The following is a 17,295-nucleotide window of genomic DNA, read 5'->3' as shown; positions in this document are numbered from 1 at the left end:
TTTTCAGCCATATCGCAGCAGTGTATTCCAGAGTCACTTTCTATATGTATACCAATTATTACGGCTCATGCTTTGCTAGAAATCTGTGGTATCTCCTACCTTTCAAGGTTTACCTTTTAACAATTGACAAGTTGAAATTGCTTTTATTTTGACAGCAGATTACAGCATCTATTAGTACTTTTGAAGTTTTTAATGCATTTCACACACTTTCACATTGATTTCACTTTGGGGATACCGAATAGGCCCATACAGACTATAATCTTTAGTATCCCCTATGTTTTTAGGGTAAAATCACAACATGATTTAATTGGAAATGGTCGTATGCTGGCTGGCTTGTGAGCACAGTATTTAGCCTTCTTTGAGTTTTCTAATATCACTTTCTATTGGAGTACCAAATATTATGGTTCATGCATTGATCTACTAGAACTCGTTTAATGAATCACCCTTTAGCCCTTGACCAGTTGAAATTGCATTTTATTTAATAGCAGTCTACAGTATCTATGTGGCCTTAAATATTTGGTATCCCCTTTGCTTCTCGGGTTAGAACTTACCAGGATTCGATTTGAAATGGTCTTATGTTGGAGGAGGGAGCAAAGTATTACTATGCCACATGGAATTCCCCCTTTTGCTTTCCAACATTGTTTATTTTGAGGATTCCAAATATTATATCTCACTCATTGTTGCAATATCTTCCATATCCTACATTTCATTGGGTTATCATTTGGCCATTGGCCAGTTAAAGTTACCTTTTATTTTTATAGCAGACTACAGAATCTTTTCACATTTTGTACATCATTCCAAAAGATTTCACATCCGGTTCCTTAAGGGGATACTAAATAAAATGGACATTATGGCCTAAAGTATTTGGTATACCCTGTGTTTCTTGGTTTAGAACTTACCAGGATTCAATTTGACATGGTCTTATGTTGGATGGGTGACCACAGTATTTCCATGCCAAATACCATCTGTCCTTTTGCTTTCAAACATCATTTACTATGGATATACAAAATATTATGGCTCACACATTGCTGTAATATCTTGTATCCCCTACGGGTCATGGGATACCCTTTAGCCATTCACCAGTTTTCATATGTTTCCCTTAGGGATACCAAATATAATGGCCTACACCCCCTATAATATTTGGCATCCCCCTATGTTTCTTGAGTTAGAACTTTCTAGAATTCTAATTGACATGGTCTGATGTTGGATGGATGTTCACAGTATTTCCAAGTAAATTACAACTTTTAATTTAGTTTTCCTGCACCGACGCGATTGGGCCCCCTAGACGACTGCAGCAGTTCCACTGTGAACTTAAGGTGCCTCATTGTAGGCTTCCACCGCCACGCGAATTATCCCCTAAATCATCCTTTCCAATGCGGGACCATCCTACCAATTGGTGATTCCTGCTCCAATCTCCTCATAATCCCCGTAGCGGCCACCGCTGCCTACAAATCCTGCAACCGCGAGGCTCCTGAGCCCGGCACCTCCACGCCCTTACAATAACCCTGGGCCAATCTCCGAGGCACGTCGGTTGCCTCATTGCATTCTCTACTAAGGCTGTACATTCAGGCAATATATTGGTTGTCCTGATAATGTTCCTTGATTCTCACTGGATCGAAATGCCGTCAACAGTTGATGTAGTATAAACACCAGTTCACTATTATGTGCTAAAATTGCGTTTTTTCTACATGAGCAAAGCTAATTGATTCTATTTTAATTTTAGCTGCTCCCTCCTTTTAAATTGCCTGAGAAATTCCCTACCTGTGTGTATTGTAAATTGTTTGTCTAGCCTTGTTGGATACAGGATTGTGTCCCACTGTTTATATGTTGTTCTGTTATTCTACTTATAACATTATCGATTAAATTTTGAGGTCCAGCTGGACTTCCTGTTTATTATAGCGCAGATTGTGGCCTATAATTATTCAAGAGTGTATCTCCCCTCTGTCAAGGACCGCTGTTGTTCATTTATATCAGTTACAATGGGGACACCAATATTCTGACCCACGTATTGCAGTAATATCTTGTATCCCCTATGTTTAATGGGTTAACATTTAGCCATTGACCACTTGAAGTTGCCTTTTATTTGATAGCAATTTACATTTGGTTCCTATAGGGGATATCATATATAATAGCCTATTGGGCCCATAATATTTTAGATACCCATATGTTTCTGGTTTGGTCTGATGTTGGAGTATTTCTCTGCAAAAAAGCATCCTTCCTTTTGCTTGCCAAAATCATTTACTATGGGGATACAAAATAGTATTGTTCTTGCACTGCTGTAATATCTTGTATCCCCTATGTTTCACGGGTTACCCTTTAGCCATTGACCAGTTGAAGTTGCCATTTGTTTGATAACAGACTACAATCCCTTCTCACATTTTACACCATTCCACAAGATTTTACATCCGGTTCCCTGAGGGGATACGAAATATAATGGCTTTTACCCGCTACAATATTTGGTATCCTTAGTGTTTCTTGGGTTAGAAGTTACCAGGATTCAATTTGACATTGCCTTATTTTGGATGGGGGAACACAGTATTTCTATACCTATTTGCTTCCTCCCTTTTGCTTTTCAACATCATTTACTATGGGGATGCCAAATATTATAGCACACGCATTGCTGTAATATCTTATATCCCCTATGTTTTATGGGTTGCCCTTTGGCCATTGATCAGTTGAATTAGCCTTTCATTTGACAGCTGACTACAGTATCTTTTCACATTTGGTACATCATTCCACAAAATTCTGCATCTGGTACCCTTAGGGGATACCAAATATAATAGCTCCTACGGCCTATAATACTTGGTATTCCCAGTGTTTCTTGGGATAGAAGTTACCAGGAATCAATTTGACATCGCCATATGTTGGATGGGGAAGCACAGTATTTCTATACCAAATAGCACCCTTCCTTTTGCTTTCCAACATCAATTACCATGAGGATACCACATATTATGGCTCATGCATTGCTGTAATATCTCGTATCCTCTAAATATTATGGGTTACCCTTCAGCCATTAACCAGTTGAAGTTGCTTTTTATTTGATAGAAGACTACAGAATGTTTTCACATTTGTTACATCATTCCACAAGACTTTACAATGGGTTTTTATAGTAGTTACCCAATATAATGGCCTATATCAGCAGTGTTTCTCGAGTTAATACTCACCAGGATTCAATTGGTATGGTCTTATGTTGGATGGGTGAGCACAGTACTTGTATGCCAAATAGCACCCTTCCTTTTGCTTTCCAACATTGTTTACAATGGGGATACAAAATATTATGGCTCCCATACGGCTGTAATATCCTCTATACCCTATGTTTCACGGGTTACCCTTTAACCATTGACTAGTCGAAGTTGCCTTTTGTTTGAAAGCACACTACAATACATTCTCAAATTGTTTACATAATTCCACAAGATTTTACATCCAGTTTCCTTAGGGGATACCAAATATAATGGCTTTTACCGGCTACAATATTTAGTACCCTCAGTGCTTCTGGGGTTAGAAGTTACTAGGATTCATTTTGACATTGCCTTATGTTGGATGGGGGAGCACAGTATTTCTATACCAAATTGCACCCTTCCTTTTCCGATCCCACATCATTTACTAAGGAATAAATGATGTATGGCTCATACATTGCTGTAATATCTCGTATCCCCTACATTCCATGGCTTAACCTTTAGTGACCAGTAAAAGTTGCTTTTTATTTGATAACAGATTACAGTATCTTTTCACATTTTGTACATCATTCCACAACATTTTACATCCAGTTGGCATATGGGATACCAAATATAATAGCCTATACACCCTATATTATTTGGTATCCCTTGTGTTTCTTTAGTTGGAACAGATCAGGGTTTCATTTGATATAGTCTTGTGTTGGATGGTGAGCACAGTATTTCTATGCCAACCTTTCTTTTGCTTTACAACATTGTTTACTATGGGGATACCAAATATTATGAGTTACGTTTTGCTGTAATATCTCGGGTTCCCTATGTTTCACAGGTTACCCTTTAGCCATTGACCAGTTGAAGTTGCCTTGTGTTATCATGCACTGCGTTTATCATGATGCATCAGGGCAAACTGAGTGCTGGAGTGTGAGGCTGTATGCGCCCACCCCACTCCTATTTGAAGTTGCCTTGTGTTTGATAACAGACTACAATACCTTCTCACATGTTTTCCATCATTCCACAAGATTTTGGATCCGGTTCCCTCAGGGGGTACCAAATATAATGGCCTTTACCGGCTACAATATTTGGTATCCCCAGTGTTTCTCAGGTTAGAAGTTAACAGGAGTCAATTTATCAGCACATTATTTTTCATGGGGTAGCACAGTATTTCTATACCAAATAGCACCCTTTCCAACATCATTTACTATGGGGATACCAAATATTATGGCTCACGCCTTGCTGTAATATTTCGTATCCCCTACGTTCCATGGTTTACCCTTTAGCCATTGACCAGTTGAAATTGCCTTATATTTGATAGCAGACTACTGTATCTTTCCACATTTTGTACATCATTCCGCGAGATTTGGCACACTGTACCCTTAAGGGATACCAAATCTAATGGCCGATACAGCATATAATATTTGGTATCCAATGTGTTACTCGAGTTAGAACTTACCAGGGTTTAACTTGGCATGGTCTTATGTTGGATGGATGAGCCCTCTGTTTCTATGCCAAATAGAACCTCTCCATTTGCTTTCCAACATTGTTTCCGATGGGGATATAAATAATTGTGGCTTAAACATTGGTGAAATATCACGTATCCACTAAATTTTATGGGTTAACCTTTATCTATTGACCAGTTTAAGTTGCCTTTTATTTGATAGCTGTTAGACTTATCATCTTTTGGTGTGTTTCCCCTGAGTTTTTGCTTTCTGACCTCCTCGTTTTGACTCTGTTTTTGCTGGCGTAGTGTTTCTACGCACTTTTCTCACGGCTGATCAGTGGTAAAGTGCAAGTGCTCCTGTGGTAAATTGTGTTATGGATTGGTGTTTCCATGATTGGATATTTGATTTACTTGTTAGTCCCTAGTAAAGCAGACTACAGTATCTTTTCACATATTGTACATCATTCCACAAGATTTTGCATCCGGTACCCTTAGGAGATACCAAATATAATAGCCTATAACATTTGGTATTCCCAGTGTTTCTCGGGTTAGAAGTTACCAGGATTCAATTTGACATTGCCTAATGTCGGATGGGGGAGCACAGTATTGGTATACCGAATAGCACCCTTCCTTTTGCTTTCCAACATCATTTACTATGAGGGTACCAAAAATTATGGCTCACGCATTACTGTAATATCTCGTATCCCCTATATTTCATTGCTTACCCTTTAGCCATTGACCAGTTGTAATTGCCTTTTCACGTTTCTTACATAAATCCACAAGATTTTACATCCTGTACTGTTAGGGGATACCAAATATAATAGCCTATACGGCCTACAATATTTGATATCCCATATGTTTCTCTGGTTAGACGTTACCAAGTTTTAATTTGACTTCACCTTATGTTGGATGGGGGAGCACAGTATTTCAATACCAAAATAGCACCCTTCCTTTTGTTTTCCAAAATCATTTACTAAGGGGATACCAACTATTATGGCTCACACATTGCTGTAATATCTTATATCCCCTATGTTTCATGGGTTAACCTTTAGCTATTGACCAACTGAAGTTGCCTTATGTCAGATAACAGACTGCAATCGCTTCTTGCATTTTTTACATCATTCTACAAGGTTTTTCATCTGTTCCCTGAGGGCATACTAAAAATAATGGCCTTTACGGGCTACAATATTTGGTATCTTAAGTGTTTCTTGGGTTAGAAGTTACCAGGATTAAATTTGACATTGCCTTATGTTGGATGGGGGAATCACAGTATTTCTATACAAAATTGCACCATTAATTTTGCTTTCCAACATCATTTACTATGGGGATACCAAATATTATGGCTCACACATTGCTGTAATATCTCATATCCCCTAGGTTTCATTTGTTAGCCTTTAGCCATTAACCTGTTGAAATGTCCTTTTATTGGATAGCGGACTACAGTATCTTTTCGCATTTTATACTTCATTCAACAAGATTTTGATTCCGGTACCCTTAGGGGATACCAAATATAATAGCCTATACGGCCTATAATTTTTGGTATGCTAATTCATTTTCACATGGCCTTATGTTGGATGGAGGAGTACAGTATTTCTATACCAAATAGCACCCTTCCTTTTACTTTCCAAATCACTTACTATGGAGATACCAAATATTATGCTTCCTGTGGTGCTGTACTATTTCGTATCCCCTATATTTCACGGGTTACCCTTTAGCCATTAACCGGTGGAAATGTACTTTTATTTGAAAGCAAACTACAGTATCTTTTCACATATTGTACATCATTCCACAAGATTTTGCATCCAGTACCCTTAGGGGATATTTTCCAGAATTTCAATTTGACATGGTCCTATTGTGGATTTGTGAGCACAATATTTCTATACCAAATAGCGTCCTTCCTTTTGTTTTCCAACATTGTTTTCTATGGTGGACAATTATAATGGCGTTATCGGCCTATATTATTTGGTAACTCCCATGTTTGTCTCGGTTTGGAACTTTTCAAAACAAATAGGAGGTACCCCTGATATTTTTAACAGGGAGGGGGGGGTTGTGACAGTAAGAGAATTTGAAAGTCCCTGCCTAGCAAGACAACAGATTGGAAATAGCTGTTTTGGTACTTATAGAGCTGGTCTGGTTTGAAAGGGATAATTTTCTATACCATTATATATAGGGCAAATCTAACCACTAGGTAAATTAAGTCACTGGGCTACAATTTAATGAACTAAAAGAACGCACTTGAAGATACCAGACAGACAGAATTTTTAGGTCATAAAAATGATCATGAAAATTTATTTATCTCCCAATTGGGTTACAATCTAAAACATTATCACAAATAAAGATAAAAACCACTTGACGTAGTTATACAGTGAAATATAAAAAAAGTCAAAGTTTAAAAAAACAGTTGACGCAGCGTTTCGGTGCTTTTTTGTTTTGACACCTTCTTCAGGACCATAAAACATTTGACTCCATTATTTCTAGAAATAAATGAAAGCGTTTTAGTATTTCTTAATGTATAAGTTCATCTTGTTTGCCCAGTTTTTACACTACCTATCGTTATACATTATTTAAACATGCCAGACCACTTAATTCGAAAAACAGAGAATTTCTTACACAGTGGAGCTCTAGTTGGAGATCCTATAACTGACTTGACATTATACCTGGGACTATGACCCTATGGTGACTGTATCTGATTTTATACATCACTTTCTTAAACAATAGGATGCAACTTTTTTATAGCATTTTAAAGTGACTTAGTGATAGTACCTGTATATTAAAATTGATGCATTTCAGAATAATTCCGCACGTGTTTGCGAGATGCTCAGGTATTTCAATTTCCTTGAGCTATATTAGTAATAAAACAAACAAAAAACTCGGTTGAGTAACTAATAAGGATGAATCTTGTCTAGGGCCATAAAGTTCGTAAACAATATCAATGTTACCTTTTTATATCAACAGCTCTATGTTATATGTACACGGAGGAGACATCGTCAGTCAAAAGGGAACTTCTTATTGTAATCTTTGAACCTGGATGTGTATAAATGTCCAAGGTGAAATATCTTTCCCAGTATTTATTCCTAATTCCGTGCTATTTAAAAGAAGCAAACGATTTTAATAACCCTATGGCTAGGGACTCTGGTTACTAACCTTTTGTGATTTTGGCCGAGTATTTCATGGATGTCCTCGGATTTATATGGCGCTCGAACTCAATCCCACAATTTTTGCTTCATATACGCTCCAAACAATCTATAAATGTATGACAAACATACATTTTCTGAAGAGGATTTAACCAACAAAAACCCCACAGCTTTGCCAATTATACATTAACACAAACTATGTTGTTTTTTGTCTACAGGGCATACATTTTCTGTTGAATAGTTCAATATTGGGGACATTATATTTGTGTTACAAGACCCAGTTTTCTAAGAGTTGTCCCGATTTTAAAGGTCTAGGGTATGCTCTATGTTAATATAGAACTCGTGATGGACCTGCCACAGTCTTATATTAAGGAAAATTCTAATCCTCATCGTTTTTACAAAGGATGTTATTTAGAGAGAGAGCAAAAATTGCCTATGGGAACGGTTTAAACTACATAGTATGCGCTAGTCTATGTCTCACCTTATATTTGAATTGCCGACTCCCTGCTCCTCCGTGTTTTCGTCTTCCTGGAAATTAGAAGAGTGACGTATATGTTTTGGAACCGCCTATTTATGTCTTGCGAGTCGATATTGACCCGGAAGTGATGTGGTTGTTCAAAAATGCCGTTTCATAAAGATTAATAATTTTACCCGTCTGATCAATGAACTTAAAGTATTTTATATTGGTTTCTATTAGGTCGAAGTAATTTTTAAAAGTCATGCCGAAAGTCAGACATTTGTTTTGCAAAAACCGGAAGGTAGATTGCTGACCCGCACGATTTTTAATGAGCCTATATTAGAATTATGAGTCATACAAGGATGTCTCATTTGAGTGTGAGTAAACTCTTTGTATCCCGTGTTGGATTGACAATATTGTTTGTTTTTTGTTCCACGTTTGTGATGGCGGCCATCTTGGAACGGGTCAAAAGAAAAACAGTGCTTCTGATAGATCGAAACACATCAAGCAATGTCGAGTATAAGTCAGGCAATATTACTACAAATCTATACCAGTAATCAACATCTGTTACATACAACTTTTACATACAACAGTATTTTCATTTTTTGGGATATTACTCGACAGTTCATAAAGTGCGTGATCTATGTCTGTATTTTTTTAAACATGTTGTTCTACAGTATCTTACATTTTGTTTTCACCATACTTCGGATTGTATGTTATTGTCACTTGATTTTGGATTATATATCTTTACAGCGCTGTTTTGTGAATCCACTTTCTTATCATCAATGGGGTGATATTTAGAACAGCTATCACAGTGCCATATGTCAACAATATTCGCTCATAATTAAAGAAACACAAGGGGTAATCTAAATATCTCAACTATATGTATAGTGTATCCAACATTCTAAACATAATCAATATTCAGTTTCACAGTGTTGGTATATTGTTGTAATGTATACTCAAAAAACATATGAAATAACAAATGAATAACAGGGTTAACCGTCTAATAGGACAGTATTTCCTAAGGAAATTTTTCAATTTTGTATCTTTAATCTGGTCTATCCCTAAACAACTACCAACTGAAGGCAACAGTCTTTTTATATAAACCGATGGTACTTTTTATAGAGAAATTTTTCAATTTTGTATCTTTAATCTGGTCTATCCCTAAACAACTACCAACTGAAGGCAACAGTCTTTTTATATAAACCGATGGTACTTTTTATAGAGACATGTAGAACTGCTCTCTTTTCTTTCGTTTATTATCCATGTTGCCACCCCTGGTATTATAGGAGATGGCTTCTATTACACACCATTTGAGGTCTTCTACTTTGTGGTTGTATGCTATCCAGTGTTCCACCAGTGGGGCAGATTTCTTTTGGGTTCTGATAGCGGACTTATGTTCCGTTATTCTTATTTTAATCTCTCTCGCAGTTTCCCCAATACAGGCTTTGTCACAAGGACATTTGATCATGTGGATTAGATTTTTAGTTTTACAATTCACAAAGTTTTTTAACTTGTGTTCTACACCATTGTATGACACTGTCTTGCCTTTTATAAACTAAAGAAAAGAGAGCAGTTCTACATGTCTCTCTTCAACACTTTTCGTACTGGATTAAACAATAGGGAAGAATGGGAGAGACTGGTCTTATAAAAATAATACACAGAATTAGATAACCAGTAAGTCCGGGCGACCTTGTTTTGTCCCTTTATCCATATTCATGAATGCACTGTAATTATGAAACTCAATGGGCCTACTTCTGGTCCACATAGTTCATAACGTAGAGAACACTATAAAAAGTACCATCGGTATATATAAAAAGACTGTTGCCTTCAGTTGGTAGTTGTTTAGGGATAGACCAGATTAAAGATACAAAATTGAAAAATTTCCTTAGGAAATACTGTCCTATTAGACGGTTAACCCTGTTATTCATTTGTTATTTCAAACAAACAATATTGTCAATCCAACACGGGATACAAAGAGTTTACTCGCACTCAAATGAGACATCCTTGTATGACTCATAATTCTAATATAGGCTCATTAAAAATCGTGCGGGTCAGCAATCTACCTTCCGGTTTTTGCAAAACAAATGTCTGACTTTCGGCATGACTTTTAAAAATTACTTCAACCTAATAGAAACCAATATAAAATACTTTAAGTTCATTGATCAGACGGGTAAAATTATTAATCTTTATGAAACGGCGTTTTTGAACAACCGCATCACTTCCGGGTCAATATCGACTCGCAAGACATAAATAGGCGGTTCCAAAACATATGCGTCACTCTTCTAATTTCCAGGAAGACAAAAACACGGAGGAGCAGGGAGGCCGCAATTCAAATATAAGGTGAGACATAGACTAGCGCATACTATGTAGTTTAAACCGTTCCCATAGGCAATTTTTGCTCTCTCTCTAAATAACATCCTTTGTAAAAACGATGAGGATTAGAATTTTCCTTAATATAAGACTGTGGCAGGTCCATCACGAGTTCTATATTAACATAGAGCATACCCTAGACCTTTAAAATCGGGACAAGTCTTAGAAAACTGGGTCTTGTAACACAAATATAATGTCCCCAATATTGAACTATTCAACAGAAAATGTATGCCCTGTAGACAAAAAACAACATAGTTTGTGTTAATGTATAATTGGCAAAGCTGTGGGGTTTTTGTTGGTTAAATCCTCTTCAGAAAATGTATGTTTGTCATACATTTATAGATTGTTTGGAGCGTATATGAAGCAAAAATTGTGGGATTGAGTTCGAGCGCCATATAAATCCGAGGACATCCATGAAATACTCGGCCAAAATCACAAAAGGTTAGTAACCAGAGTCCCTAGCCATAGGGTTATTAAAATCGTTTGCTTCTTTTAAATAGCACGAAATTAGGAATAAATACTGGGAAAGATATTTAACCTTGGACATTTATACACATCCAGGTTCAAAGATTACAATAAGAAGTTCCCTTTTGACTGACGGTGGCTCCTCCATGTACATATAACATAGAGCTGTTGATATAAAAAGGTAACATTGATATTGTTTACGAACTTTACGGCCCTAGACAAGATTCATCATTATTAGTTACTCAACCGAGTTTTTTGTTTGTTTTATTACTAATATAGCTCAAGGAAATTGAAATACCTGAGCATCTCGCAAACACGTGCGGAATTATTCTGAAATGCATCAATTTTAATATACAGGTACTATCACTAAGTCACTTTAAAATGCTATAAAAAAGTTGCATCCTATTGTTTAAGAAAGTGATGTATAAAATCAGATACAGTCACCATAGGGTCATAGTCCCAGGTATAATGTCAAGTCAGTTATAGGATCTCCAACTAGAGCTCCACTGTGTAAGAAATTCTCTGTTTTTCGAATTAAGTGGTCTGGCATGTTTAAATAATGTATAACGATAGGTAGTGTAAAAACTGGGCAAACAAGATGAACTTATACATTAAGAAATACTAAAACGCTTTCATTTATTTCTAGAAATAATGGAGTCAAATGTTTTATGGTCCTGAAGAAGGTGTCAAAACGAAAAAGCACCGAAACGCTGCGTCGACTGTTTTTTTAAGCTTTGACTTTTTTTTATATTTCACTGTATAACTATGTCAAGTGGTTTTTATCTTTATTTGTGATAATGTTTTAGATTGTAACCCAATTGGGAGGTAAATAAATTTTCATGATCATTTTTATGACCTGAAAATTCTGTCTGTCAGGTATCTTCAAGTGCGTTCTTTTAGTTCATTAAATTGTAGCCCAGTGACTTACTTTACCTAGTTGTTAGATTTGCCCGATATATAATGGTATAGAAAATTATCCCTTTCAAACCAGACCACCTCCATAAGTACCAAAACAGCTATTTCCAATCTGTTGTCTTGCTAGGCAGGGACTTTCAAATTCTCGGTTTGGAACTTACCAGGATTGAGTTTGACATGGTCTATTGTTGTGTTGGTGAGCATCGTATTTTGATGCCAAAAAGCAACATTCATTTTGGTTTCCTATACTGTTTACTATGGGGATACCAAATATTACGGCTCACACATTGCTGGAATATCTAGTATCCCCTAAATTTCATGGGTACCCCTTTTGCCATTGACCAATTGAAGTTGCTATTTATTTGATAACAAACTATATTGTCTTTTCACATTTTGAATCATTCCACAAGATTTTACATCCAATTTCTTCAGGGGGAAAACAAATATAGAGACCCATTGAACTATAATGTTTTGTATCCCCTATGTTTCTCGGGTTAGAACTTACCAAGATCATTTTGATATGGTCTTATGTTGACTGGGTGAGCACAGTATTATTCTGCCAACTGTCACCCTTCCTTGACTTTTCCAACACCTTTTACTTTGGGGAAACCACATATTACGGCTCATACATTGCTGTAACATCTTGTATCCCATACTTTTTAAGGGTTACCTTTAAGCTATTGACCAACTGGAATTGCCTTTCATTTGATTCCAGAATGCAGGCTCTTTTCACAATGTTGATATAATTCTACAATTTTTCAACTCCAGTTGCTTTGGGGATACCAATAATAATGGCCCATATGGACTATACTATTTAGTATCCCCTATGTTGCTCTGGTTAGACCTTATCAGGATTCAATCTGACATGGTTGTATGTTGTCTGAGTGAGTATTTTTCTGCCAACTGGCACTCTTCCTTGAGTTTCCTAACATCTCCTACTATGGGGATTCCAAATATTATGGATTTTGCAAGGCTGTAATATCTCATATGCCCTAGTTTCCATGAGTTACCCGTTAGCTATTGATCAACTGAAATTGCCTTGTATTTGATAGCCAATTACAGTATCCTTTTGCATTTTCAATTTATTTCCACAAATGTTCACATCCTGTTCCTTTGACGAATACCGAATATCTTGTCCAAAAGTGCTATAATATTTAGTATCCCCCTTGTTTCTTGGGTTAGAGAGTACCAGGATTCAATTTGACATGGTCTAATGTTGGCTGGGTGAGCATAGGATTTTTCTGCCAACTGGCACTTTTTCTTGAGTTTTCCAATACCTTTTACAATGAGGATCACACATACTACGTCTCATGCTTTGCTGTAATACCTCGTATACCCTATTTTTCAAAGGTTACTCTTTGGTCATTGACCAAATGGAGTTCCATTTTATTTGATACCAGATTGTAGTTTCTTTTCCCTTTTTTATTTCATTCCACAAGCTTTCACATTTGGTTCCTATGGGGGAAACCAAATATAATGACCCTATACGGGCTATAAAAGTTGGTATCCCCTTTGTTTCTCGGGTTAGAACTTACCAGGATTTAATTTTACATGGTCTTTTGTAGGCTGGGTGTTGACCCTTTTGTTCTTCCAACTGGCACCCTACCTTGAGGTTTCTAACACCTTTTACTATGGGGATACAACATACTACAGCTCATACGATGATGTAATATTTTGAATTCACTACTTTTCGATGGTAACCTTTTAGCTATTGACCAACTGGAGTTGACATTTATCTGATACCAGATTGTAGTCTATTTTAGTATTTTTGGTTTTATTGCCCAATCTTTCACATTTGGTTCCTTTGGAGAATACAAAATATATTGGCCCAAACGGACTATACTATTTTTTATCCCCTATGTTTCTTTTTTTTGTGATTTTATATACATACAGCAAAAAATTATTATATGGCTTACCCGCCCCTGAGAATTCACAGTGTGAAGGTATAAAAAAGGGTATATTTTGGGTAGGGTCTCCCTGTGCTGGTTATATTTTGATGGTAGGATTAAAGTTATAAAGGTGGAGAAAAAGGGAAAGTAGGAATAAGTGTAAGAGAAGGATAAGACAGGCGTAAATCAAACAATACCGTTCCGACTGTCCGGGGCAAGTTCTGTCTCACATCTCAGTCTCTGGCTTACTTCCAGTTATGCTCCTGAGATCTTTATGGTGGCGCATATGGGATTGAAATGAAATGAATTTGTACTTGTAAAGCGCACTTATACCCCAACCGGGGTTTCCTGGCTCTGTACGCATACCGCTGTGGAACCCTTCCTCGCTTTTCCCTGTGAAATGTCCACTCCTGGGCACCCCCAAGGTGAAGCCTGTTGGGGCTGTTGTGGAGATTAAGCAAGCTATTGCCCAGAGTTGCAGAGTGGGACCCATGATTAGAATAGGAACTGAGGCGGGAATTATCAGGTCCGAGGGAATTGAGCACAAGACCCGCAGAGGCAGGAATTGACCCTGGTCCCGGGCCAGACCTCTGCACCAGGGTCTGCTGCTCTAACCATTGAGCCACACTTCTTCACAATGATGATTAGCTTTTTGTCCAGGGTTTCCCACAGGCCTCTGGAGGTTCCTTTCCAGGGAAAGCATTGCAGTGCCAGACTGTCCGCTCCTCTGAGGTGGGTGACCCAGCTAAGCCACCCTTTTGGACGTAGTTTTCGAGGAATCCTTCCTGTTCGTTAGCACTAGATTGATTGCCGCGGTTATTAGTAGGTCCATTAGCTCTCTATCTCCCTCTGAGGGGAGATCAGTTTGGATGAATGCCGTGGTGAGTGAGGTAAAGTCTCTTACAATCTTGTATTTGAAAGTGTTGTCTATGAAGTCAAACACCCAGTGCCAGAATCCCTTGAGTGACAGGCACATAAAGATGAGGTGTTCTAAGTTCCCTCTCCCCAAGTTGCAGTTCCAGCAGGTTGAGGTGTCCCTGAGGCCCAATGCGTGTAGGTGGTGTGGGGTCAAAATGTTTTGTGAAGCAGCCAGAGTTTGGTTTGAGCTAAGACTGGGGTGATCTTACTACTAGTAGTAGATGCCCATAATCTGTCCCATTCCCGGTCGCTTGGAGGCGGTTGTGTGCGACTATCCCAGTATTCCTTTGTTTTGTTGTTGAGTTTGGGCTTTTGTGCCCGTAGAATCTATTATAGGTGTGATGCTTGGTGTCCTAATTTATTTATGTTTGCTACACACTGGAAGATTGACGGTTGGGTGTCTGCTATTTTGGACTTTAATAGGGCTGTTTTTAACTTTAGAAATCTGTAGAGGTCTAGTTCCTCTGGTGGTGGGAAGCTTTCAGTTCTTCGAATGTCAGCGGGATGCGTATTTTTCTAGTTGGTAAGGGTGAGATATGCCATTTCTATCCATGTTTCGAATTTGAGGCTTTTCCCCTTGTATTTTATCTTGCTCTTTGCCCACAGAGCTTCTGATTTGGATCCCTTGATGCTGACCTCCATTTTTTGTCCAATTCTAGGAGCGGTATCTGGGTGTTTTTCAGGACTGAGTTGTTCGCGCGTGAGTATGTAATTAATGCTAGTGGGTTTAGGTTGTGCAGTATGGCTTTTTCCACCACGAGCCACATTGGTGCATACCCCGGTGTCGTTACGACCCAGTGTGTTCCCTGCTTAGTTAGGACCACTAGCTGGAAGAGCCTAAAGTCCGCTAGGTTCACCCCCCCTTTGCTTCTTTGGGAGTCGTAGCTTTTTAATACTAATCCTCGCCGCTGCAATTTGGTGCAGATTTTGTGTATTTTTTGGTGGAAATCATCTGTTAGGAGGATTGGGAGCATGCCTATCAGGTAGTTTACCAGGGGAGTGATCATCATTTTCAGTGTTTCAATCCTTCCGCACCATGTCATGAATTAATAATGATAACCAGGAGGTCAGCACTAACACAATGTGGGAAGCACTAAAAGCAACGATCATGGGGAAGGTGATGGGGATTGCAGCATGAATAAACAAGAGAATGAACGTAAAAATAACCCAACTAGAGGAGAAGATAAAAAAATTAGAACTCGAGCACATAAATAACAAACGTGACAACACTACACTGCACAACCTAACAAACCACAAATACGAGTAAAACAAAATAATTAGCGAGAGAGCTGGACTGTGGTTCAACAAATGCAGAGCTTTAAACCTATGCAAATCCAATAAAGCAGGGAAACTCCTAGCCTCATATCTGAAACATAAGTGCAACCAGGTGGCGATAGCATCAATTACTGACTCAAGCAACAAAACACAGACAAGACACAAAGAAATCCTTAGGATGTTCATAGAATTCTACTCAGAGTTATGCAAAACGGACACGACACTGGACGAGGAGGCATGCAAAAGAAAGACTGGACTTACCCAAACTAGACCAAAAAGACAGGGCAGAACTAGGACTAGAGATCAACAGCACAGAAATAAAAATGGCTGTCAAATCCCTAAAAAAGAACAAGGCCCGGACGGATACACGGCCGACTTCTATAAAGCCTTCCTACCCCAACTGGCCTCAACCATGAAAAAGGTCTTTAATCAAGCTGCATCTGCTAGAAAGGTACCCCCTACCACGGCAGAAGTAACAATAATAGTTATCCCCCAAATAAGGCAAAGTCCCCCAGCTCCCAAAAAGCTATAGACCCATATCACTCATCAACGTAGATTGCAAAATCTACACCAAGATACTATCAACCAGAATAAACAAGTTCCTACCCAAGTTAATAAGCAATACCCAAGTTGGCTTCATGTGTGGGCAAATGGCCAGTGACAATATGCGCTGATTATGCCACATACTTGAACAAGCCTCAACGAACCGCACACCAGCTGTAGCCATTGCACTAGAGGCAGAGAAGGCCTTCAACAACATATCATGGGCCTTTCTACAGCAAAACATGCACACTTCATCCTAGGAGATGATTACATTAGGATGACAATGTCCCTATACCAATCCCCCTCGGCACGTATCTCAATAAATGGCTCACTCTCTGACCCTTTCAAACTCCAGCAAGGAACCAGACAAGGGTGCCCGCTCTAGGCCTGGGCAGTAAATTCCATTCTGCCCGTGGAATTTGGGTAATTTCAAGTTCCGCTAGGAACGCGAAATTGCCCAAATATCTGCGTTCCGCAACTTTCAGGAATTTTTTGCTTGTTCGCGTGCTCAAAATGCGTGTTTGTGAGATATTTTACCCCGAGCACGCAAACAGCAATTGCGAACAGGTAAAAAGCATCGCGAACAAGCAATTCCGTGTGTTCACGGAATTTCTGCGTGTTCGCGGAGATTTTTACTGTTTCGCTGAGATTTGCGTAATGCGATTACACAAATTCTTCCCACCTCTAGCCCGCTCTCGCCCGCACTCTTCCTCCT

This window comes from Lissotriton vulgaris, chromosome 2_1 (assembly GCF_964263255.1).
Source record: "Lissotriton vulgaris chromosome 2_1, aLisVul1.2, whole genome shotgun sequence".
NCBI classification, from domain to species: Eukaryota; Metazoa; Chordata; class Amphibia; order Caudata; family Salamandridae; genus Lissotriton; species Lissotriton vulgaris.
This window is presented reverse-complemented; position numbering follows the sequence as displayed.